At 41.7% G+C, this 26242-nt stretch overlaps 1 pseudogene; it reads left to right on the top strand.

Moving 5' to 3' along the window:
• The first annotated feature begins 2336 nt into the window (after positions 1-2336).
• LOC100425003 (protein ILRUN-like) lies at positions 2337-26242 on the top strand (annotated as a pseudogene).

The raw sequence follows: 26242 nt of genomic DNA on the forward strand, positions 1-26242 counted from the left end.
CTCCTTTGGAGATACTACAATTGTGCTTCAGGGACACACACAGCATCGTGGATTGCCTGTCTTGATTGCTTCTGCCGGTCTCAGCTGAGAAAAGACTCCCGACTAATGGATGACGCGGGGAGTGCAGGAATTTTGTTTAGCCTGATGCTCAGCCCAGAGACGCCGGTGGTGAGGTGAGATGCTCCTGGGCCGTAGGATTACACTCTTGTCTTTACTTGGTTTTCCCGGAAGCAGACCCCGAGACAAGCTGCAGTTTGTTTAGGAGGCGATCCCAGAACACGCTGGCAGGAGAGCGGGAAGGGAAGCCAGGAGGGAAGAGAGGCATCAAGAACTCCTCCATCAGGCCGGTTATCACAGTGGGCATGGTGGCCTGTTCCCTCTGGGGGGGCTCTGGTTTCTTTTGGAGGCTTCCCCGGGGATCTTTATCTGTCACTCCTGCTGCCTGAGAAAGCCCTCAGGTGGGAGGTAGTGTAGCTAACGCAGACAGCAGCAGGGCCTGGGGTCCAGAGGGGCCCATGGCAACCGCCTCCATCCGCGGGCCTCTCGCCAAAGCTCTAAGGCACCCACTGTTAGTGGCCATATGCCACGCGCTTCACGTGTGCCAGGCAGAGATGAGCTCAAGAGCCGCTGGTCTCCACTGCGGGTGGCGAGGTGGCTGGAATAGCGCACTTCATTCCTTCCGTGTCGAACTCGGCACCTCTCACATTCTCTGCCTCCCGAGGACTCTGCTTGTTCCTTATCACAACATGCTTGCTCTTGCACCCACGGCGGTGTCCCCAGCGCGCCTTACCACGATCTCGGCAGAGATCTCCTGCGGGGCGTCCGGGCCTCGGGAGGGCATCGCGCATCTTCCGCAGGACCCTCCCGGACTAGCGCAGTGGGCTGGCATCGCTTCCCGAGGTTTGGCCCTAAGTTTTATGGCTTAATGAGGCACGTAAATTGTCTTCATCACGACGGCGATTGCTTTCACTTGGCAGGAGACCTACATCAAACTGCACCTTTGGGATTCCGCTTCCTATGTCGGAGGCAATCACCATTATCTACATTTTACGAAATAAGAAGCACAAGCTCAGAGGGGTTCAGAGTTTAAACATGTGTCTACTGGTTAAATGGTCAGGTTAGGATGACCATCGAGCATTCGAGTTTAAGGATTTATGAAACCACACGGGCAGCGCGGGAGTGTGATCTGTGCGCCGTGGTCCCCACGGAGGCAGTGAGAACGCGCCTGGCCAGCTGCGGGCTCTGGATCCAGCGGTCACGGTTTCGCTGAGAGGGAGCCTCCCAGGGCTGCTCCGGCCCAGGGCAAGGCGTTGCAGGGGTGATGGGACAGCCCTGCTTTTGGGAGGTGCGGCACTCTGCCAAGGGCCACCCCTGGTAGCCCGGCCCAGCCTCCTTGGGAGCATACAGCCGTCTAGGATGCTTCTAGGCATCCTTTCCCTCCGCTCCACTCAGGGTCTGTGGTGTTTCACAGGGAGTCTCTAAATGGCCCTAATGACCTAAAGACCGCACCTCCTGGTCTCCACATCCTTGAGTGGGCCCCTCCTACTTTTTACCCATGTCAATCTGTGCGATTGTGAATAAATTATCTGTGTGAATGGAACATAGAAGCAATGATTCGTGACTTTTGAGATGAGGTTATAAAGGACTACAGCCTCCATGTTGAGCTGTCTGTCTCTGTCACTCTCTCTCTCACCTCTTTCTCTTCTCTTTCTCTTTCTTCCTGTCTGTGTCTCAGATCACTTGCTTCGGGGCAGGCAAGTGGCCTGAAGTGCACTCAAGCCGCTCTGTGGAGATGCTCACACAGTAAGGAACTAAATAAGGCCCTCAGTGCCATTGGGACCAGCCAGCAATCACATGAATGAGTTTGGAAGGGATCCAGGAGCCTCCAAATGGCTGCAGCCCCAGTCTATATAGCTTGACTGCAAACTATAATTACTGTTTTTTTTTTTTTTTTTTTTTTAGCAATTTTATGTTTCTATATGAGTAGAATTGGGTTTTGCGTTGTGATATAATCTGAACATCTTTTTTGTTTAATAGGTGAATGAACTTGATAAGTGTTTAATAGGTGAATTAACTTGATAATTAACTTGATAAGGTGAATTAACTTGATAAGGTATTTGCTTTTGGAGAGGCGAGAGGCAGTGGAGCTGGGGGGGTGGGGGTGGGGAGAGTGAGTGGCAGAGTGAGTTTACCCGGGTGAAACTGTGAGAGGCCCGGGGCCTACCTCAAAGGAGCAGGGTCACGACGCTAGCTAGCAGCCAGCCCCCTCCTAGTTCCCCAGCCTGGTGGCAGCTCGGTTGTGAGGCGGCGGGGAAGCAGGTGTCTGGCTCCCTGCCATGGAGGGCATTGACATGGACCTGGACCCCGGGCTGATGCAGAAGTTCAGTTGCCTGAGCACCACCACCAAGGACGTGCTCATCTCCGAGTTCCAGAGGCTGCTTGGCTTCCAGCTTAACCCTGCCAGTTGCGCCTTCTTCCTGGACAGGACCAACTGGAACCTACAAGCAGCAATTGGTGCCTCTTATGACTTTGAGAGCTCAAACATCAGTGTGCCCTCTATGTCCTTTGTCGAAGATGTCACCACAGAGAAAGGGTAGTCAATACCTCCTGATAGTTTGTAAAAACATTGTGGATCCAGAATTCTGGGGCAGAGGCTGGCCTCCAGGGATTTGTCTTCAATATGTCAGGGGAGACCAAGTTGGACACGTGAACACGGTGATGGTGAGATCGCTAGAGCCCCAAGAGATTACAGATGTTATTGTCCAGATGTGCAGCCCTGGCAGAGCAGGAATGTATCAGGGACAGTGACGGATGTGCACTGCTACAGGACTCTACTATGGAGATGGCATCTGGGGGATTCTCAGTGTGGAGGTGGGTGGACTTTTAGGAGTAATGCAGCAGCTGTCATCTTTTGAAACAAAGTTCAACCCACAGCCACATCACAAGGTAGACGGAAACTTCAACCCTTTTGCCTCTTTCCAAAAGAACCAACAATCAGATGAAAACAACTTATAAGACCCTGGGGGTTCCGAGTTCCACTCGATCTGCAAAAACACAGGGACTCCTGCTCCTGGCCAAACTGAGCAAGGTCAGAGCGGACTGTCACAGAACTCTGTAAATCTGTCTCCCAGCGGTCATGCAAACAGCTTATCAGTAGTTACTTACAGTGAGGGCCTCCATGGGCCTTACCCCTTTGGCCAGTCTTTTTTTTTTTTTTTTTTTTTTGAGATGGAGTCTCACTCTGTTGCCCAGGCTGGAGTGTAGTGGCGTGATCTCAGCTCACTGCAACCTTCGCCTCCCGGGTTCAAGCAATTCTCCTGCCTCAGCCTCCCTATAAGTAGTTGGGACTTACAGGCACGCACCATCACGCCCAGCTAATTTTTGTATTTTTAGTCGAGATGTAGCTTCACCATGTTGGCCAGGATGGTCTTGATCTCCTGACCTGGTGATCCACCTGCCTCAGCCTCCCAAAGTGCTGGGATTACAGGCATGAGCCACCGCACCCAGCCCTCTTTGGCCAGTCTTAAATTCGTGTCAGCAAGAAGAAAAATTAACAAAAGACAGAAGTCACGGGTCAGGCCCGTGACTCTGACCCCCTCATCCTGGGAGAAGAGGAAGAAGCAGAACAGACTAGTTTTGAGGAAACAGTATGTATGTAAAAAAAAAAAAAAAAAAAAAAAAAGAGAGAGAGAGATATTTGCTTTTAGTTCTGTCCTTTCATTTGTTGGCTTTTCTACCTTGATAGTTATTCTTTAGGTTGTTCGCTATATTGTTGGTTTTGTCTGTTCTTTTGTGTGTGTGCGTAGTTTTGATTTTCAGTAATGCCTGTGTTTGTGTTGTGGTGTCTAGCCTTATATTTATACCATTATGTAATAACTTTAATCCTCTTTTTCTTTAATGATACCTTATTCCCACCTAAAATATGCAATATAATTACTGTTTTCCCTTCTATCTCTCCTCTACTACCAAATATTAACCAATAGTATCTTTCTTAGTATTTATTTTTGTACTGTTAAATATGCTTAGACTTTTATTACATGATTTGTTGGTTTTAAATAAAATCCTCTGACTCTCAGCTATTGCTTATAAATCCCACAATACATTTCTTTCTCTTCTGTATCGGTGCACATCCACACCCACTTTCCCCCCCCCTTTTCACCCAAGTTTTTGTCATCATGTATAGTATTTACATACTATTTTCTCACTTCAAATTCTGAAGCCTAGAGGTTTCAGCCTTAGTACTAAAGTTAAATATATTTGATATTGATCGCCAGTCCTTTTGCCCACATCTCCCCCATCAGCTCTTGCCTGACTACTGTTCAGTCTTCTGGAAGTGTCTTCAAAAAGGCTCACGGGAATATTGTTTGAGCTTTTTCATGTTTAAAGCAATTCATCTGTAGCTTTTATTTTTGAGAGCAGCTTATATGGGTCGTGGGTCACACTTTCTTCCTCTGAGTATCTTATAGATGTTGTTTTACTATCGTTTAGCATTAAATCTCTTTGTGACCAGACAAATGTATTCCTTTATGGGTCATTTGTGTGTGTGTGTATGTGCGTGTGCCTTTTACTATGACATGCTTCAGTGTTGACCCTTCTGGATTAATATTTTCCTAGCAAACCATGAGCCTCACATAGATGTCAGTTTTCTTTAATTTCAGGAACCTTTCTTGAATTATATATTTACATTGTGTGTGTGTTTCTTTGTGTGTTTTTTAAAGTAATTTCAACTTTTATTTTAGATTCAGGGCATGCTTTGTTACATGGGTATATTGTGTGATGCTGAGACTTGGGGTATAATCAATCTCATCATCATCTAGATAGTGAGTACCCAATAGTATTTTTGTTTTGTTTTGTTTTGTTTTTTTGAGACAAAGTCTTCTCCCCCAGGCTGGAGTGCAATGGCGCGATCTTGATTCACTGCAACCTCTGCCTCCTGGGTTCAAGCGATTCTCCTGCCTCAGCATCCCAAGTAGCTGGGATTACAGGTGTGCGCCATCATGCCCAGCTAATTTTGTATTTTTAGTAGAGATGTTGGCCAGGTTGGTCTCGAACTCCTGACCTCAAGTGATCCACCCATGTTGACCTCCCAAAGTGCTGGGATTACAGGCATGAGCCACTGTGGTGGCCAGTACCCAGTAACTTTCCTTCCTCCTGCCCCCATCTAGTAGTCCCCAGTGTGTATTGTTCCCATGAATATAACTATGCGTTCCCAATGCTTAGCTCCTAGTTATAAGTGAGAACATGTGGTCTTCAGTTCACTTAGGATAATGGCCTCCAGCTGCATCCATGTTACTGCAAAGTATATGATTTTATTCCCTTTTATGGTTGTGTAGCAGTCCATGGTGTATACGTACCACATTTTCTTTATCTCATCTACTGTTGATGGGAACCTAGGTTGATTCCATGGCATTGATATTGTGAATAGTGCTGTGATGAACATACAAGTGCATGTGTCTTTTTGGTAGAACAGTTTATTTTCCTTTGCATATATACTCTGTAATAGGATTGCTGGGTCTAATGGCAGTTCCAAGTTCTTTGAGAAATCTCCAGACACTGCTTTCTACAGTGGCTGCACTAATTTACATTCCCATCAACAGGGTATATGTGTTCCCTTTTCTCCACAGCCTTGCTTGTCAGCATCAACTGTTTTTTGACTTTTTTAATAATAGCATTCTGAGTGGTGTGACATGTTATCTCAATGTGGTTTTGATTTGCATTTCTCTGATAATATAGTGATATTGATTATTTTCTCATATATTTGTTGACTACTTGTATGTCTTCTTTTAAGAAGTGTCTGTTTATATGTTTAATTCACTTTTTAACAGGATTATTTTTCTGCGTGTTGAATTGTTTACGTTCCTTATAGATTTGGATATTAGACCTTTGTCAGATAGTTTGTGAACATTTTTCTCTCATTCTATAGGTTGTCTGTTTACTCTGTTGATAGTTTCTTTTCCTGTGCAGAAGCTCTTTAGTTTAATTAGGTCCCACTGGTCAATTTTTGTTTTTGTTACAATTGTTTTCGAGGACTTAGTGGTAAATTCTTTCCCAAGGCTGATGTCCAGAATGGTGCTTCCTAGGTTTTCTTCTAGGATTCTTATAGTTTAAATAATATATTTATGTCTTTAATCCATCTTTAATTTTTGTATATGGTGAAAGGTACAGGTACAGCTTCATTCTTCTGCATGTGGCTAGCCAGCTATCCCAGCACCATTTATTGAATAGGGAGCCCTTTCCCCACTGCTTGTTTTGTCAATTTTGTCAGAGATCAGATGTGCAGCTTTACTTCCGGGTTGTCTTTTCTGTTCCATTGGTCTATGTCTTTTTGTATCAGTACCATGGTGTTCTGGTTATATAGTTTGAAGTCAGGTAATGTGATGTCTCCAGTTTTGTTCTTTTTGCTTAGGATTGCTTTGGCTACTTGGGCTATTTTTGGTTTCATATGGATAGCATAGTTTTCTCTAGTTCTGTGGAAATGATGCTGGTTGTTTGATAGGAATAGCATTGAATCTGTAGATTGCTTTAGGTAGTATGGCCATTTTAACAGTATCAGTTCTTCCAATCTGTGAGTATGAATGTTTTTCCATTTCTGCGATCTCTTTCAGCAGTGCTTTGTAGTTCTTCTTGTTGAGATATGCTTCAATGTTGACCACTCTGGACTCATTTTTTCCTAGTGAACAATGAGCCTTATACAGATGCCAGTCCTCTTGAAGTTCAGGAACATTTCTTGATTTCAATATTTAACTTTTTTGGTGGTTTATCGTTTTAGTTTTCTTCTTCGGGAAAAATATAAATTTCTTTAGTCATCTTCATGTGTCTTCCAGTTATTTTTCTATGTAATTCGTTTTATTTTTTGACATATTCATTTCATTATATTCTCTGTTCTCGTTTGTAACTATATATATACATTTCTAATGTTTTTTCTTAGAATGTCTGATCTCCTTATGTGTCATCTAATTTTGTGTTTAAATTTGTAATGAGTCTTTTCTTTTACTTCTTTGTGGATATCTTCCCTGAAATTTTGCATTTCTGTTTCTGGTTTTTCTTACTAAAGTTAATTGCTTTGATGCATTTTAAAAATATTTATTCTTTTTTTTATTTTTTGAGATAGAGTCTCGCTCTGTCACCTAGGCTGGAGTGCAGTGGTGTGATCTTGGCTCATTGCAACCTCTGCCTCTCGGGTTCAAGCGGTTCTCCAGTCTCAGCCTCCTGAGTAGCTGGGACTACAGGCATGCGCCACCAGGCTCGGCTAGTTTTTGTATTTTTAGTAGAGACCAGGTTTCACCATCATGGCCAGGTTGGTCATGAACTCCTAACCTCAGGTGATCTGCCCACCTTGGCCTCCCAAAGTGCTGGGATTACAGGCATGAGCCACCATGCTAAGCCTAAAATATTTATTCTTATAATATCTTTATATCAGTGTTATGTAGTTCTTTTGAAAAATTTTATTTTTCCACATATCCATAAAACTGTTGAACTAATTGGCTTTTTATGAGCCAGCTATTTGCAGAGGATCTGTGTGTGTGTGTGTGTGTGTGTGTGTGTGTGGTGTGTGTGTGTAGACGAGTGTTGAGAACTGGAGGAAAAGAAGGGGAAGACCAGGTTGGTTTCCTAAGCTTCACAACTCAAAGGCTCTCTCAGTTCTCCCACCAAAAAGGAAGACCGCTTCAGCAACTATCGATCGGGCATATGATTCTTTCCTCTGCTTCTATGAATCAAACATAGTCTAGCAATGTTTCTTCTACTGGCTGTACTTGCTCCAGTATCCTCAACCATTGCTACAAAGGATGGATACAGTCTTTTCCTGCTAGAGTGAGCCACTTACATCTATAGCATAGCATAGATTTTTAATGGTTCATTCTGAGTCGTGCCTTTGCAGGGTTCATTATCACCTGCTCATTATTTTTCTGTCTTCTTCCACATGACATCTATTTTTGACATTTCTTCCAGATATTTTAGCGTCTGGAAATTATTTCTATTTTTCATTTTTCTTTTGCTTTTGTTTAACTTCCAAGCAGAGAGGAAAAGTATGCAGACGTAAGTAGCTTTGTAGTGGAAGTGCTCACTGACATCTCTTGACTGGTCTTCTTTGTAATTAACAACATAGGTTAGCAAGATGACTGAGTGAGATGAGACTAAGGTACAATTTCTGTTCTACGTTTAATTTCTTTTCTTTTCTTTTCTCTTTTTTTTTTTTTTTTGAGAAAGAGTCTGGCTGTGTTGCCCAGGCTGGAGTGCAGTGGTACAATCTCAGCTTACTGCAACCTCTGCCTCCCGGGTTCAAGCAATTCTCCTGCCTCAGCCTGCTGAGTAGCTGGGACTACAGGCGCATACCACCATGCCTGGCTAATTTTTTGTGTTTTTAGTAGACAGGGTTTCACTGCGTTAGCCAGGATGGTCTCGATCTCTTGACTTCGTGATCCGCCTGCCTTGGCCTCCCAAAGTGCTGGGATTACAGGCGTGAGCCACCACACCTGGCCCTGCGTGTTTAATTTTTTGTGACTAGCTGGTTGGTCAGTGAGACCACTTAGGTAGCAAAAACAAGTAAACTAGTCTGACAAAATTGTTCTAATATGCACAATCTAAAAGTATTTCCACAAAAACAAGTACTTTTATTTACTAATTCAGTTGAACAGCAGCAACAACAATAATAATAAAACACCAGGGCCAATTGACAAAATTACAATCTGGGGATTTCTTTTGAATTTACAACCATAGCCATTCTTCTACATTTTGTCATAATTTCCTATATTCATGAAAGATGACAAAAACCGATTTTAATGCAGTTTATTAATGTCATGAAATATTATTTTAGAGAAATATTAAATCACATCTAGTGCGACTGCTATGGTTGGATGTGTCCCCTTCAAAACTCAAAGGTTGAAACTTACTGGCCAATGTGATAGTATTTAGAGGTGAGGCCTTCAAGAGGTGATTAGGCCATAACGGCTTTTCCTTTGTGAAAAGAATTAAGGTCCTTATAAAAGAGACTTCATGTAACATTCAGCTCTCTTGCCTTCTTGCCTTCAGCCTCCAGAACTTTGAGAAAATAAATTTCTGTTCTTTTCGTTTTTTGATGTTATGACTTTGGATTTCTATTCTTTATGAATTACCCAGTCAGTAGTGTTCTTTTTTTATTTTTTTAAACAGAGACAGAGTCTTACTCTGTTGCCTAGGCTGGAATGCAGCAACGTGATCATAGCTCACTAGAGCCTCAAACTCCTGGTTTCAAGCAATCCTCCCACCTCAGCCTCTCATGGAGCTGGGACTACAGACATACGCCACTGCACCCAGCTAATCTTGTAAGTTGTTGTTGTTGTTTAGTAGAGGTGGAGTCTCACTAAGCTGCCCAGGCTGGTCTCAAACTCCTGGGCTCAAGTGATTCCCTTGCCTTGGCCTCCCAGAGGGTGAGGATTGCAGGCATGAACACTTAGCCTAGGTCTGTGATATTCTGTTATAGCAGCACAAACAGACTAAGACAGAAGCTCCCTAAACATACTTCTATTAAGGCTGTTTTGGCTAATCTTTTGCCATTTTTTTTAAAGTAGTGCAACTTGGCTAAAAACATTGTCAAAGTGCTTTGAGGGTATTAGATTCAAATTCTGTTTGTATGGTTTTATTGTGTTTGGGCCCTAGGAATAAAGCTTACTCAGTAGAAGGATGTTTTCCAGTACAAAGAGTTGAAGTTTGGGCTCCATGGTAGCATGGCAATAGAAAGTTATGGCATTAAATACGGTCCTAGGAGTTGATTTTCGGTTTTCGGCCAAACCCAAAGATCCAGATTATAACTTATGTCTTCATCACTTCTTTGGAAGCTCGTGAGCCCCTCCCACAAATATTTCCACAGTAAATGGAAATCTGTCCTCCGTAATAGCATAATTGTGGTCAGATTTTATGGTATTTGGAAGAGTATTTTTAAAAAATTCTTTGCAAACTAAAAGAGACAGACCTTTGAGTAAATTTTTATGTCTTCTTAGAAGTAGGTATCATCATTCTTGGTCCAGGAATGTAGATATTGTCAACTCTCTGGAGCCCAGATTCTTCATTTTTCAAATGGCAAAGACTAGATGAATTGCTTTTTGATGCCTCTCAAGTTGTTAGCTGAAAGGTGGCTGTAGAGCTATCTCAGAACGCAACAGTTTTGAGGACTAACTTCTGAAAGTCATTGGGTAGGATGACTACCTAAGCCCCATTTGCTTGTGCTTTTTCTTTTGAACACTTACTCAGGGATGAGCAATATTGTGGCTAAACTAGAGGTTATTGGGCAGATATTATTATCTACTCTCAGATAACCCAACTGCTTATGATTACATGATTTTAATTTTATTAATTTAGGTAGTTAAAAAAGATTAAAGTTGTTTCTACTTAAACTATAATTACTCCCACAAGGGATTATGCCTTAAGCTTCTGTTACTGAAGGCTTTTATTATCATTTAGTACTTTAGACTGAAATTATTGGCATTCAATTTTACAAGACTATTGTGGTTCAGAGATTGTGTCTTATAAATATAGGGAGTGCAGTGGGGAGGAATAGGGAGTTGAAAGTCCCTTTTATTTAGTTTTTTTCTTTGAGACAGAGTCTCACTCTGTCGCCCAGGCTGGAGTGCAGTGGCACAATCTCCGCTCACTGCAACCTCCGCCTCCCGGGTTCAAATGATTTTCCTGCCTCAGCCTCCTGAGTAGCTGGGATTATAAGTGCCTGCCACCACGCCTGGCTAATTTTTGTATTTTTAGTAGAAACAGGGTTTTGCCATATTGGCCAGGATGGTCTCGAACTCTTGACCTCATGATCCGCCTGCCTTGGCCTCCCAAAGTGCTGGGATTACAGGCATGAGCCACTGTGCCTGGCCTATAAATATTCCTTACCAAGTTAAGAAAGTTTGTTTTTATTACTAGTTTGCTGATGATTTTTATAAATGATATGTAACATTTGTATAGCCGATATTCTGTTACATGCATAAAATATGTAATGATCCAGTCAGGATATTGGGGTGTTCATCACCCTGAGTATCTATCATTTCTATGTGCTGGGAGCATTTCTAGTCTTCTCTTCTAGCTATTTTGAAATATACAATACATTGTTGTTAATCATAGTCATCCTACTCTGCTATTAAACATTAGAATTTATTCCTTCCAACTGTATGTTTGTATGCATTAACCAATCTCTCTCTATTCCCCTCCACCCCCCTCCACTACCCACACACCCTCCCCAGCCTCTGGTATCTATCGTTCTACTCTTTACCTTCATGAGAGCAATTGTTTTAGCTCCTACATATGAATAAGGACATGCAGCATTTGTCTTTATGTGCCTGGCTTATTTCACTTAACATAATGACCTCTAGTTCCATTCATGTTACTGCAAATGACATGATTTTGTTCTTTTTATGGCTGAATAGTATTCCATTGTGTATATGTACCACATCTTCTTTATCCATTCATCCACTAATGGACATCTCAGTTGATTCTACATCTTTGCTATTATGAATAGTGCTGCAGTAAACATGGGAGTGCAGATATCCCTTTTATATGCTGATTTCCTTTCCTGTGGATAAATACCCAGCAGTGGGATTGCTGAATCATACAATAGTTCTCCTTTTAGTTTTTTGAGAAATTTCTATACTGTTTTTCATAGTGGCTGTACTAATTTACATTCTCACCAACAGTATTTGAGTTCCCTTTTCTTTGCATTCTTGCTAGCATCTATACATTTTGTGTCTTTTTAATAATAACCATCCTAATTGGGGTGAGATGCTATCTCGTTTTAGTTTCCATTTGCATTTCCCTGATGATTAGTGATGCTGAACATTTTATCATAAACTTTCATAAACTCATTGCTGGCCATTTGTGTGCTTTCTTTTGAGAAATGTCTATTTATGTCTTTTGCACCCTTTTTAATGGGATTTTCTCTCCCCGCTGTTGAGTTGAGTTCCTTGTATATTCTGGATATTAGTCCCTTGTTGGATGAAAGGTTTGCAAATATTTTCTCCCATTCAACTGGCTGTTTCTTCACTCTGTTGATTGTTTCCTTTGTTGTGCGGAAGCTTTTTAGTTTAATGAACTCCCATCATTCTACTGTCATTTTTGTTGCCTGTGCTTTTGAGGTCCTAGCCATAACATCTTTGCCTAGTCTCAAGTCCTGTAGTGTTTCCCCTATGTTTTCTTCTAATCATTTTATAGTTTCGAGTCTTACATTTAAGTCTTTAATCCATTTTGAGTTGATTTTTGTATGTGGTGAGAGAAAGGGGTCCAGTTTCATTCTTCTGCATATGAATATCCAATTTTTACAGCACTGTTTATTGAAGAGAGTGTCCTTTCCCTGAGGTATGTTTGTGGTGCTTTTAAAAAAAGTAAATGTTTGTTTTTACCAAGTGTTTTTGATGCACTACTGATATGGTCATATATTTTTCTTCTTTATTCTATTAATGTGGTAAGATACATTGTTTTATTTGCAAACATCAAACCAACCTTGCATTTCATGAAAACTCCAACTGGTTGTGATTTTTAAAATGATCGCTAGGCTATATTTTCTCATATTTTCTTTGAGGTTTTTGCATCACTGTTCATGAAAAAGCTTGATTGGTAATTTTCATTTCATTTGATGTCCACAGATTTTAATATTCAGGTTTTACACTCATTTAATGAGTGGAATATAGTCTCTCTTTTTATATTTTCTGGGAAATTTATATAATATTTTTGTTATTTCTTTCATAAGCATTTATAGGAATTCACAGGTAGAGCCATCTAGGCCTAGGATTCCTTTGTTAGCAGGGTTTAAATTCCATATTTGATTATCTGTCTTTTTGTGTCCCTGATTATTTTATATAAATGCCAGGTGAGTATGTATGCTACGTATAATTGCTGTGTGAAGGAGTTACCTATACAAAGTGACTCTCAAACGTGGTAAGACCCAAGAAACCAAAGAACTAAGCAGACAAATCTAGTTTGTCAATGGAGGGCAATTTATTAGGAAACTTACGGATGGAAGCGTGGTCTCGAGCGGCTGTAAGACAGGTAGATTTCCATACCATTACTTCCCAAACTCAGGGCTTACATACCATAGGGCAAGGGGTATGTGCTCTATAGAGACAACTGAAGGCAACCCTCCAGAACAGGCAAGGATGCCGTGTGCGTTGTGGCCTACAATCTGGGTGACCACATCAAGGGTTTTTGGATCTAAAGGCAGGATTTATGTTGAGTACCTGTTCTCACACTAAGAACAGTAAATAAAGTAGGAACCAGGAGGCATTCACGGGACTGGGGCTAATCAGAAGTCAACATGGCAGATTAGCATCCAAGATGGAGTCACTTCTGTCTCCACAATAGCTGTAGTTAATTTGAATCTCTGTATGATGTTATCTTCCTCAAAAGAGGGCTTACTTTTGTTTCTCACAGAAGGGTGGGTCCTTTAATCAGAGAGTGAGACGACTTGAACCTGGGCCTCATTCTTTGGGAGGATAGTCTATTTCTGGCACCCCTATCTCTAGGGTTTACCCCTTCCAAGGTCCAAACTGGAAGCCCGGGTGTCTATTAGGGTTCCTTGTTTTTGCTGAAAGAAAACATCCTTCTTTATTTTTCCCACCAGTTCCTTGGGATTGTGTCAAGTTACACTTAGTTTCTCAGCGGGTTTTCTCTGTCCTGACTGTGTGCTTCTCTGTCTGTGTTGTCTGAGTGGCAAACGTCTCCAGGAGAAAAAGTCAGATCACATGTTGGACTGACTTTCCTGGGTTTCCCATCTCTCTGGGATCTTCACAGAGATATTTACTTTATTATTTCCAGCTTTTCTAGTTATTAACAATGAGGAGGTTGGCCTGAAACAATTCCACCAAAGTCAGAAGTAAACATTACACATTATCCTTGAATGAAAGCATAAATGAAAGGCGGCTTTTAAAAAGTAAGTACTGCTGTTATTAATACTTATCAGTGCAAGTCCAACAGTCTCAGGGAAAGACAATTTAAGAAAATTTGAGTATTGAAGTTTTAATTTGCACTTTGGGTAATGCATATTCTAAACTGAGAAAAGTAATATCCATTAGTAGAATGCATTTATCCAAAAATAGAGACCCCTCGTTCTTTCTAGCACGATAAGCAGTGATTGCTGAACTTTGAACTGGGTAATAACAAGGTGATACTAAGCACTGTACTTCCTATTTACCCTTTACTCTTGTGCACTTTTATTTCTCAAAATGTGCCATGGAACAGTTGGAGCACAAGTAGAAACAAATCTAAAAATACTCTTGTGAAAAATGACTCATACACCATCTGGTTGCTGTGTTTTTGTTGACAGGAACCTGATGACATGTATTGTGGCTTTATTTTCTAAATAATGAAGTGCTTTTTTTTTTTTTCAATATAAAAATAACACCACCAGACAGCAACTTTAAAGTGTGGACTTTAGGCTGTTTTTAGCGGTACTGATAGATTTACCTTTACCCACTTGCCCTCACCTTTCCCATCTGATAGAGTCCTGCCCATACCTTGCATTTATGGGATGAGTCCTCAGGTTATATGTCAAGTCTACTCCCTTAACTAGAAGTCTTAGACTCCTAAACATAGCGTTTTCTCTACTGAGCTAATAAGCCCAGCTCGTGTAAAACCAGGTGCTTAAATGTCATTAGTGAAGACTGAAATCGTATTAAGATAAATTACTTATGATGGGTGATGCAAAGATTCAATTCAAAGTGGTATAAGCTATCAACATACAGGAGCCTGAGTTACTTTTTGTGCGCTTATAGTTTCCTTCACAGAATGAACTTCTGTGAAAGGGGGGAAAATAAACTTAATTTATATTCTGGGGAATTAAACACATTGATCTTTAACTAGTATAAGCCCAACAATTGTTTAAAGGGAGACAAATCATGCTGTATGTAGCTCTTATTCAACTGTCGTAAACAAACTAATGATCAGTGGTGATTTCTAAAAGTAAATGTGAACCGGGCGTGGTGGCTCATGCCTGTAATCCCAGCACTTTGGGAGGCCAAGGCGGGTGGATCACCAGAGGTAAGGAGTTCCAGATCAGCCTGGCCAACATGGCAAAACCCCGTCTCTACTAAAAATAAAAAAATCAGCCGGGCGTGGTGGCGGGCATCTGTAGTCCCAGCTACTCAGAAGGCTGAGGCACGAAAATCGCTTGAACCTGGGAGGCGGAGGTTGCAGTGAGCTGAGATTGTGCCACTGTTCTCCAGCCTGGGTGACAGAGCAAGACTCCATCTCAAAAAAAAGAGAAGCAAATGTACATTAAATATAATGCTGTTTAAATTTTGAGCCCTTCTGAATTATGTAAAGTGTTTGTTTAATAAAAGTGAAGTACCCTTTAAAACTGTGCTGTCCGATACAGTGGCCAATTGTCATCTGAGTGACTTTGAGCACTTATAATGCAGAGAATGTGCACTGAGGTGGGCTCTAGATGTAAACCTCATACCTCAAACAAGAATATAAAATATCTCATTAACTTATCTTAACTGTACGTTAAGGTGATGTTGCTTGTACATTAAATTAAATGTAAAATGTTACTAAATTTAATTCTACCTGTATTTCTTTTTACTTTTTAATGTGGTGACTAGACAATTTTTAGTTCCATATGTGGTTTACATTATATTTCTATTGGTCAGAGCTGCTTGAGAAGCTTAAAAATATTGAACAACGTTTAGGAATGTAAATCTCTCCACATCCAGTATTATTATGAAAAGTGAAATATTTCTAAACACAGATGCTACCTTCCTGCAGAGGGGCTGCAGACACCCTAACTCTAGCCCACAGAGAATTACTGTGGCACTTCACCTTCAGAACTGTCAGATGATGAATCTGTTGTTTTAAGCTACGGCGCTTGCAAAAATTTGACAGCAGCCAGAGGAACCTCATACAAACACAGAGGAGGAAACCGAGACTGTAAGAATTTAAGAAACTTAACCGAATCACAGGTGTTTGAGGAGCGCCTGTGGCTCAGACCTAGGGCTTCTAATTCCCAGTGTAGTTATATTGATCTCACACCACTGACGCAGTGAAAGTAATAAACCGAGAGGCCTCTGTAAACTGAGGTCACAGCTGTCCCCTCCTCTCAATGCACTGAGGAAAGCCTCCTCAGAGAAAAAGCAATCAAATATCAGATCAGTAAATGGCTTTTGAAATTTAAGATGTGATGGTCTCCTTTAAAAGTATTCTTGTAATAAGATACTTAGGAAACGTGTCTTTAGTCAGTGGGTGGGAGGAGAGTGAAGTTTGAAACAGACTGTAAAAAAGATGAATTTTAATATTAATGATTTATGCACTCATGACTATGAGCTCAGAAATGCAGGTTATTTGGGGAGATATCCTTGAAGAATTGGCGCAAAGATTGCTGGAAACCATTGCGGGCATCATCATGCGGAATTCGTGCCACATTCTTTTAACTCTTCATGAGACGGAGGAGAATGCCTGGTTCTCAGCACTCACAGGGTTTATAGCTCGATCAATTACAGTGTTGCAGGAATGGGGCCACCGTGGAGGAATCGCAGAGTACTGTATGGTTCTAGGTCACAAACTCACTCCCACATTCTGGGAACCTACTTGCCAATAGCAAGCTGGTAGTCAAAAGCCAGATTGAGGGCAGCTTTTCTTTTCCCCAGCTCTCTCCTTTTCCCATCCTTATGGGTCCTGCTCTTCCCTCCTGCCCCGGGCCCTCTCCTGATATCACTGGAAGTTTCTGCTGGCCTTTGTGACAGGGTCAACCTACCCAGGACTCTGCAGGTCCTAGTCGCCCCCCACCTTCTCTTCTGTCTCATTCGTCAGCTCAGTAAGGCGCTTCCCAGGTGACCAGTCCCTCAGGTCAGACTCGGGGCCCTCGCCTCTGCCCTGTCGCCTTGCCACTGGCCTTGTCCCTTCCAGGCTCTTCTCCAGGGATCCTGTGAGGGGCCCTCGTCGGCGTGCCAGTCCAGCCCTGCGATCTGACACTCTTTCTTTGGTCCATGCTCCCCTCCCGCCCTGCCTCTCTCGTCCTGCTTTCCTGCTTGGAAGATTTATTTGCAGCTGCTGGATTGCTTCTTGCTTCAGGGCCCTTGCTCACACCTGTACCTTTTGCTAAGAATGACTTTCCTTCAAGTATAGGACCTGGCAAGGAACTTCCCACTGATCTTTAAGACTCATCGCAAGCTTTATGTTTCCTAGAAAGCTGGCCCTGACCTACACCCCTCCCACTGGGGGAACTGAGGCCCCTGCCGCTGGGTGCTGGCGCAGCCTCTGCAGACACCTACTGATGCCTGTGGCCTGGGCCGATGCTGGCCACGCCGCCTCCACTCTGCTGGGTGCCCACCTCTGCATAGAGTCTCTGCTACACCTCATGGCTAGAACATGTGTCTCCTTATACCCGGATCGTGTCTCAGCCTCATGCCTCTGGGGACTGACACACCTGTCACGTGGGCGCTACTCAGTGGAAGATAAGCAAAATCATCCCAGACACATGTCAAGAGATTTGTCACTAAAAGAACAGATTGTGTAGGCACGAATGTTTGGAATATTTGTCTCATCATTACATTTCTCTAGAAATACAAGAGCACGTGAATAGCATACATTTTTTGTTTTACAGAGAACTATTGCTTTCTTTAAAATGGCAAAACAGGGTTCGGGGTGGTAGCTCACGCCTGCAATCCCAGCACTTTGGGAGGCTGAGGCGGGTGGATCATGAGGTCAGGAGATCGAGACCATCCTGGCTAACATGGTGAAACCCCGTCTCTACTAAAAATACAAATACTAATAATAATAATAATAATAATAATAATTAGCCGGGCGTGGTGGCAGGTGCCTGTAGACCCAGCTACTCGGGAGGCTGAGGCAGGAGAATGGTGTGAACCCAGGAGTGAGTCAAGATCACGCCACTACACTCCAGCCTGGGTGACAGAGCGAGACTCCGTCTCAAAAAAAAAGAAAAGAAACAAAAATGGCAAAACAGGCTGGGCGCAGTGGCTCACTCCTTTAATTCCAGGACTTTGGGAGGCTGAGGTGGGCGAATCGCCTGAGGTCAGGGGTTCAAGACCAGCCTGACCAACATTGTGACACCCCGTCTATACTAAAAATTTAAAAATTAGCTGGGTGTGGTGGCTCACGTCTGTAGTTCCAGCTACTCGGGAGGCTAAAGCACGAGAATCGCTTGAACCCAGGAGGCGGAGGTTGCAGTGAGCTGAGATCTTGCCACTGCACTCCAGCCTAGGCAACAGAGTGAGACTTGATTTCAAATAATAATAATAATAATAATATAAGATAAAATAAAATGGCAAAAACAGAGTTGAAGAGAAAATGACAAAAACTGGATTACTGATCATATTACATGAAGTCATTCAGCAGGGAAATATTTCAGGGAGGCATTTTTCTTTTTCTTTTTAACTTCTAAAAAGCTTATTATGGAAAAGTGCAAAGATACAGCAAAGAAGAGAGAAGAGTGTAATGAAGCCCTGTGTAACCACCACCTTGTTGCAAGAATTGCCAATAGCTTGCTGATTTTAATTCATTTATCTCCACACCTTTTCTTTCCTGGAGTATTTTTTAAAAATCTAAAGACAACCAAATCCTAGACAGTATATCATTTCACCTGTCACTATTTCAAGATATATTCATATTAAATATAGACTTTTTTCTTAACATAATTACCTTTATCACTGCCCCCAAGTCAACAATAATTCCTTGGTGTCGTGTAGTACTTGGTCCGTGTTCAACTTCTCTTGATTGTGTCAAATATATCTGTTTAGAGTTGGTTTGTTTCACTTGGTATAAAAATAAGCCTAGACATTGCAGTTGGTTGATTTTTCTCTAAAAGTATTTTTTAAAATATTCATTTTAAAATAATTTCAGACTTACAGAAAAGTTGCAAGGATGGCACAAAGAATACTTGGATCCCTTTCACCTAGATTCATGAATTATTAAACATTTTGCTACATTTGCTTTACGATTCTCTGTTTGTCCTATTTTTCTGAATCTTCCGAGAGTAAGTTGTCCCTTAATGTCTAAATACTTTTGTATATTTCCAAAGAATAACTAACTATAGAATAGATACAATCCCAAATTTTAACACCATACAATGACATAATTTAATCCATAGCTCATATTCAAATTCTGTAAAATGTCCCAAGAATGTCCTTTTAGTGATTGTTTTTCCCAGTCCAAGATCCAACCCAGAGTTATGCATTGCATTTGCCGTCCTTTCGCTTTAATCTTCTTGGATCTGGAATAGTCTTTGTGCTTTTTGACCTTGACATTGTTTTCAAGTACAGGCCAGTTACATGGTAGAATATCCTGCAATTTGGGTTTTTAGGATATATTTGCATAATTAGATTTATGTCATATGTTTTTGGCAAGAACACTTCAGAAGCGATGTGTGATCCTCTCAGAGTATCTTATCAGAAGGTACTTGATGCTAGTGTGTCCTATAGTATCAGTAACGCGAGATCTGATTGCTTGGTGAACATGGCATCTGCCGGTGTTTTCCACCTCAAAGTTTTTATTTTTCACTTTAGAATTCATAAGTAATTTCTGGGGTGATACTATGAGACAGTGCCAATATCTGTTTCCTCATTAAACTTTCATCTACTAGTTGTAGCTTGCATGGATGATTTTCTAACTGCATTATGCCTTCTATATTTATTAGTTGGCTATCTGTTGTAAAGGCAAACTTACCCTTCTCCATTGTCTCTTTCTGCCTATGTGCACCTTTCGCTTCATGTTTTGTTCGGTGGATTATGACCCACTGTGCTTACCACTCATTCGCCGTGATCTGGCCAGTGAGATTCTCCTGTGTCTCATGCCATGCCCCATCATCCCTTGAACACTCATATTTTCTGGCACAAGGATATATTCCAGGATCATCTGTGCTTTCTGTGCTCCATCCCTGCATTTGGCCATTTCTCCAAGGAATCTTGGTGAAAGACCAAATTTTAACCACCACTTTTGCATCTAACATTTTTGTGCATCTAACATTTTTGAACTAATATTATTTTAAAGTTAAGCAAGAGATTCCACTTCACAACTAAACAAAACAATTTGAGCTGAGTTAAAAAATAAGCTGGAAAAAGAAAACCCTTCAGATTAACAGTATTTGTTAATTGATACTATAAGATGTAAACAGTTTTTAAAACTCTGGATATAGGCTTCATACCATTTACAATATAAATAATCGAGGGTGTCCTTGGAAGCCTTTGAATTCCTGCTTCATTTTCTGAAATGAATGGGCACTTAGTTGTCTGACAAAATTATTTACCAGCATCACTGAAAGGAACTGTTGTCCCCCGTGGACTCTCTCACTGCAAGGCAGCAGGACTGCCCCTTAAATTGAGCAAGGAAGCTCAAAAATCTTTTAGATCTCTACCTCTTGTTCTTTGCAGGCTCTCTCCCATGTATCCCTCAATAGAAGATGGAGTTCTGTTGTTTAGATTATACCATAGCCGTGCCTCTCTAATTTAAGTGTTCATAAGAGTCACTTGGAGTGCTCATGAAAACCACAGACTCCTGGCTCCCCTCCATAAACATGCAAAGCTGGGGCGGGGCCTAGGAATCTGCATTTTAACAGACTCCGTCTGGAGTCACTCAGGGAGAATGACTATCCTAGTGTCAGTTAGCTTGCTATGAATGATGGAGGACCTTTAGCCATGGAGCACATGAAATAGTAATATGCAGTTAGAAAATCTACATGTGGCTACTTGGAATTAGCTCATTATATCTGTTTCAGCAGCCACATCTGAATAGTCTAAAGATAACAGGGCTTTTCATGTGAAAAAAGCTAGAGATTGTCTACAACTTAATTTTAAAAGTGTGTGAAATGCTGTGGTTTGAGAGTAGAGTGAAAACATTTATCACAATGACTCTGAGATCAGAATGCAGAATGAACTGTAGTGACATCAATGTTCTCAAACGAAAAGTTTGGCAAGTATCAAAGGGAGATGAAGAGACGGCTCCAGAACTCTGTTCAGCAAACTGAAAAAGGTAAGCTCTTCTCACTGCATTGCTTGTTTCAACTTCTGGTCTCTGTCTGAGATCTGAGATGAAGGGCACATTGGATAGGATTCTAAGGATTTGAGTTTCTTTTTTTTTTTTGGTGGAAAAATAATATGTGGTATAAAACATAGTGGAGGAAAGTGAGTCATTAAAATTGAGATGTTTAAGAACTACTAGATTATACAGGAGTATTAATCATAAAATTCTTCCTCTAGCATCCCGCAATCTACCTTTGGAAAGTCCTGGTGTCCCCTGTCCTACAACCACAGTTCAAGAGTTAATGTGGTTGTGGTGAGTTGCTAATATGCTCACCGGAATGTTCCTGGCTTTCTGGCACATGGTAGGATTGTACTTTCCTGTCCTCTTGGTGTTAGTGGTGGCCACGTGACTCGCTTTGGCAAGTGCTAAAGTATGAGCGGAATTGGCAGGTGCCAATTGCAGGCGGAGCTTTAAGAATCAGTGCATAATTTATCATGCTCACTTCCTCTGCTGTAGTAAATGGAAATGGTCCAGATGGTAGTAACTGATCTATTAGTCAGACCTGGTGCAAGAGGAAGATGTGGAGTGGAGGTCCCAGCCAACTCACACTGACTGAAAAGTGGGCCACATTGTTTTACATCACAGATTTTGGGGTTGTTTTCTACTGCACTTGACCTAGCACATCCTGAATGATTCAGTAGTTAATGGCAACGGTTCATAACCTTTCCATCATGAGGACCTCTTTTTATTTCAATATCCATCGACTTAGAAATTATGTGTTGTGTGAAAGCTACTCTGAATGCAATAGTATTATAACCTTTTTGTATGTTTGAAAATCCATGAGTGGTAGAAATCAGTGATACACAATTCTTGGTGGACATATAGACTTGGGAGCTCTTTGCAATGACTTCTTGGTTTTTCAGTGATCAGGTAAAATAAGCTTCACTTTGGGAGACAAAAGTCAGAGAGTTTTAGAAAACAGAACTCTGCCATTATATACTATATGATTTGGGGTTGGGTAATTTCCTTCCCTTATGGACTTCAATTGTCTCATACACAAAGCAGTGATATGCCAGCCCTCTGCTGCCTTTTATAGGGTGATTAAATGATAATGTGACAATAAGAAATTGTTTTAAGGGAATACAAAAGATATTTTAAAGTGCATAGTATTACTTACTGTATCAAGTCTGTGTGTCCTCAAATGTCCTTTAAGCCTTGTCTTTAAAAAACGCAGGAAGCAGATGGTTTAATGGCAATGTTATAGACTATCTATTTGAGGACAATTGATTCAGGTTCATCTGTCCTTTCAAAATATTACCTCATAAATATAAAATAAATATCCAAACTTTTGAAATATAGGTGGCTAATCAAAGACTAAAAGTCATTTCAAAAAATTAAGGAAGACACGACAAAGTACAGGATGTGCTTCCAGAATTAAAGCAAAATAATCAAAACATAAACATAAGTGAATTCACTTATATGGGTGTGTATATGTATCTATACACATATAAACATCAAATCCACTTTCTCTTTTTTTCAGAGCATTGTTACTGAAATACCAGGGGTTCTGTGTAGGTCCTGCCGCTTGCTGCACAGGAAGCCAATCACTAAGACATGTTTTGCCAGGGAAGAAGGCTTTAATTGGGTGCTGCAGCTGAGGAGATTGGAGATCATTCTCCAATCCACCTCCTCAACCCACTAAAATTAGGGATCTGTATAATGAGTAAGAAATGTAACCACTGTGTGGAAAAATAGGAATTAGGGAGGGGCAAGAAAGAGGAGTTGGTCAACAGGAAAGAGGTGGTCTTATAGGCAATCATGAGGGGTGAAGGGTCTGGCATCCCATTGTCCAGATGCAGTGACTGGTAAGTTTCAGTGTCTTGATAGTATGTGGGAATCCTGATGGTTGGTTTCCTGAGAGAGGAAAGCTCAGCTAAGACAAATGTAACTTTCTCAAGTTTTAAGACTGGGAAGGTCCGTTTCTATGTTTATTCAAAATAAATCATAAACATCAGTTGACATCAGTTCTATTGGACAATCGGGCCAGTTTCAGTATTTTCATATACATATATATATACGTGTGTGTGTGTGTGTGTGTATCATTCACACACACAAACACACACACAGGGTTGACCCTCTGTATCTGCAGATTCTGCATCCATAGATTTAGCCAACTGCAAATCAAAAATATTTTTAAAAAACAATTAAAAAACCAATAAAAAAATTAAAAAACCAATACAGTCTAACAACTGTTTATACAGAATTTACATTATATTATTAGATATCATAAGTAATCTAGAGATACTTAAAGTATCATAGGATGTGCAGAGTATCAAAGGATATGCATAGATTATATGCAAATACTATGCCATTTTACATCAGGGACTTGAACATCTGTGGATTTTGTTATCCATGGGGGTTCCTGGAGCCAATCCCCCATGAATAGTGAGGAAGGGCTATCTATATTTTTTGATATATGTAACAGATATATGTATATTTTCTGATACATATGTATTTCTGATATTTGTACTTTCTGGTATATATATTTTATATGTGTGTGTATACACACAAATATCAAATTCATTTTCTCTTTTCATTGCTCAGAAAAGAAGAGAAAGTGAATTTTGATAGCAGTTGATTAAATAAATTTTAAAGGCAAAATTTAGGATTTGAGCTTTACATTTTTACAATGGAAATTGTAAGCTGGAAATGTTAACACATTAACAGAATGTAAAAAATTAAACTATAGGTAGAAATGATCTAGGAAAAGCCGAGTTTCTCTAGAGCACACATTTGGAATTTTAAGTTTTGGGACTTTCAGTCCTTGGCTCCCTGAGGCTGCAGCAGAGCACGGCCGAGACGCTGTGCAGAGCTCAGGTTGCTGGGGAAGGCCTCGCCCCTCCTGACCACATTCCGCATCCTTCTTCCTCCAAGAAGCTTATGTCCTGTGTCCTAAGTCTTAGGGAGACTCTGTCTCTAACAAAAAAAAAAAAAAAAAAAAAAAGTGTTAAATGTGTCAGCCTTGACTTTGTCAAAATCAGAATTTTTTTGTTGTTGTTGTTGTTTGTTGTTTTGTTTTTTTGATAGAGTCTTGCTCTGTCTCCCAGGCTGGAGTGCAGTGGCACGATCTCGGCTCACTGCAACATCCGCCTCCTGGGTTCAAGCAATTCTCTGCCTCAGCCTCCCGAGTAGCTGGGATTACAGGTGCCTGCCTCCATGCCCAACTGGTTTTTGTATTTTTAGTAGAGACGGGGTTTCACCATCTTGGCCAGGCTGGTCTTGAACTCCTGACCTCATGATCCACCTGCCTCAGCCTCCCAAAGTACCGGGATTACAGATGTGAGCCACTACTCCTGGCCAGAGTGTCCATTTTTGAAGTATTTGTACCATATCCTGTCCTACATGTCTTGGACTCACCCTGGTCAGAGGGAACAGGAGATTTCCTTTTGATCACGACTCAGCTTTATGCAGGTTTGGAGACAGGGTTAGGTCAAACAATGCCCCTTCTAATGATTCAATCGAACTGGCTTTTTTTTTTAATGAGGGAAAATTTTCATAACATAAATTTACCATTTTAACCACTTAAAATGTACAATTCAGTGACTTTTAGTACATTCACAATGCTGTGCAGCTGTCACCACTGTCTAATTCCAGAAAATGTCCAGTCATTTAATTTGTGGTGTTGGGAGGGTGGGGACGGGGCGGATGTCCTAGCTCAAACCTAAAGTGGTCTACTCCTCTGCTCTAGTAGGACAGAACTACCAGAAATCTACCTGCACGGAGGGCAGAACTTGGCTAAGAAAAGCAAGAAGGGTGAGGAAAAGTGTTGGGGAGGAAGTTGGTCCCAGGAGCGTGGCTAGGTGGGGGGTGTGGGGGGCTGCTGCAGCCTGAGTACCCCAGCAGGGCACCTGCTGCCCTGGCAATCTCCCACCTGGCCCTGGGAATTCATATCTGAGTCCTTCCTCTTCAGACATGGAGAGAGGAAAGGTGGAGAAGAAGGGGAAGAAGAGGAGGGCGCCAAGTAAAAACTGAGAGATCACTTTCACTGGGCACCTGGGGCAAAGGCAGGACTCTGGAGTCCACTTGGGAGCGGACACAAAGCAGGAGGCATCATCCTCCATCCTTGGGGTTGGCGCTTCAAGGTTGCCAGCCCTGAGCAGAAATGGCTGCATTGCCCCTGGTGCCGGGGCCTGAAGTGAGAGCAGAGAAACTAAGCCCGATGCCTGGTGACACCTGAGCAGCCTTGTCGACAGGTGCACCGCAACTTTAGTCTCCCTGGGAGGGAGACCCCGCTCCAGACTGTGAGCTTCTGTGCACCAGGTCCCACCTCCTACTCGTTTTTGTTAGTGAGCAGAATGACCCATAGTAAGAACCAACATAGGTGAGAGGAACCAATGCTTGAAGGCATGAGGGACTCAGCAGTGTTTCAGAGGTGAAGCGGTGAGCTAGCATTTCCCTTTTCCCCTTTCCATATGGGGAGGCCTCCTCCCAGGGATGTGCATGTTGGGAGGGGTGGGGGAGAGAAGAGGGGAGAAGGGAAGGAGATAGCAGCAGCACGGATCACCCAGGGACTCCATGACATGCAGAGCAAGGCGGCGTTGCTGTGGGTGTAGACGGACATGGTAAGCGGCAGAATTCCTTTAATATTTCCTGCACAGAAATGCAGGGAGGGCCTACGTGCCCACATGCCACAGGGCTTGGGTCACTGGCAGGGCCCTACTTGCATGAGCTCATGATGTGGCCATGAATGTGTGGGTGTATCAGTACTGACTTCATGTGAAAGAAAAGGTTATTTGCTTGAATTTAATTATCGCTTTGCTTGAGTCTGTAGATTATTCATTAAAAACAGCCTCAGGAAAACAGGACTTTCAACAGAGCTAAAAGAAAAAACACTGATCAAGAACTCTGGGAACTCCTGAGCGGCCTGAGAAGAATAGCTTGAGGGTTCCTGCTGAAGGCCACACGAGACTGACCAAGAAACTAATGACTAAGACGTGCCTGAGACTGTGTACATTACACAAAAATGCTTTGATCATCATTTGCACTCCCCTAATTTCCCATAGAAACCCCTAATCTGGAGATACAATTCGGAGAGGTCATTTTTGAACATGAGTTCACTGTAAATAAATAAAGCTAACTTTCTCAAATAAAGCTAACTTTCTCAAATTATTTCTCACTGTAAATAAATAAAGCTAACTTTCCTTTTCACCAAAAACCTGTCTTGTGAATTTCAGCTTTCAAGCCACATGTGGCCCAGACCCGAGTTCGGTTCCATGGCCCCCGCACCCGCCACTGGCTCTCACCGCTGTGA

The sequence above is a fragment of the Macaca mulatta genome, chromosome 13 (assembly GCF_049350105.2).
Source record: "Macaca mulatta isolate MMU2019108-1 chromosome 13, T2T-MMU8v2.0, whole genome shotgun sequence".
Classification (NCBI taxonomy): domain Eukaryota; kingdom Metazoa; phylum Chordata; class Mammalia; order Primates; family Cercopithecidae; genus Macaca; species Macaca mulatta.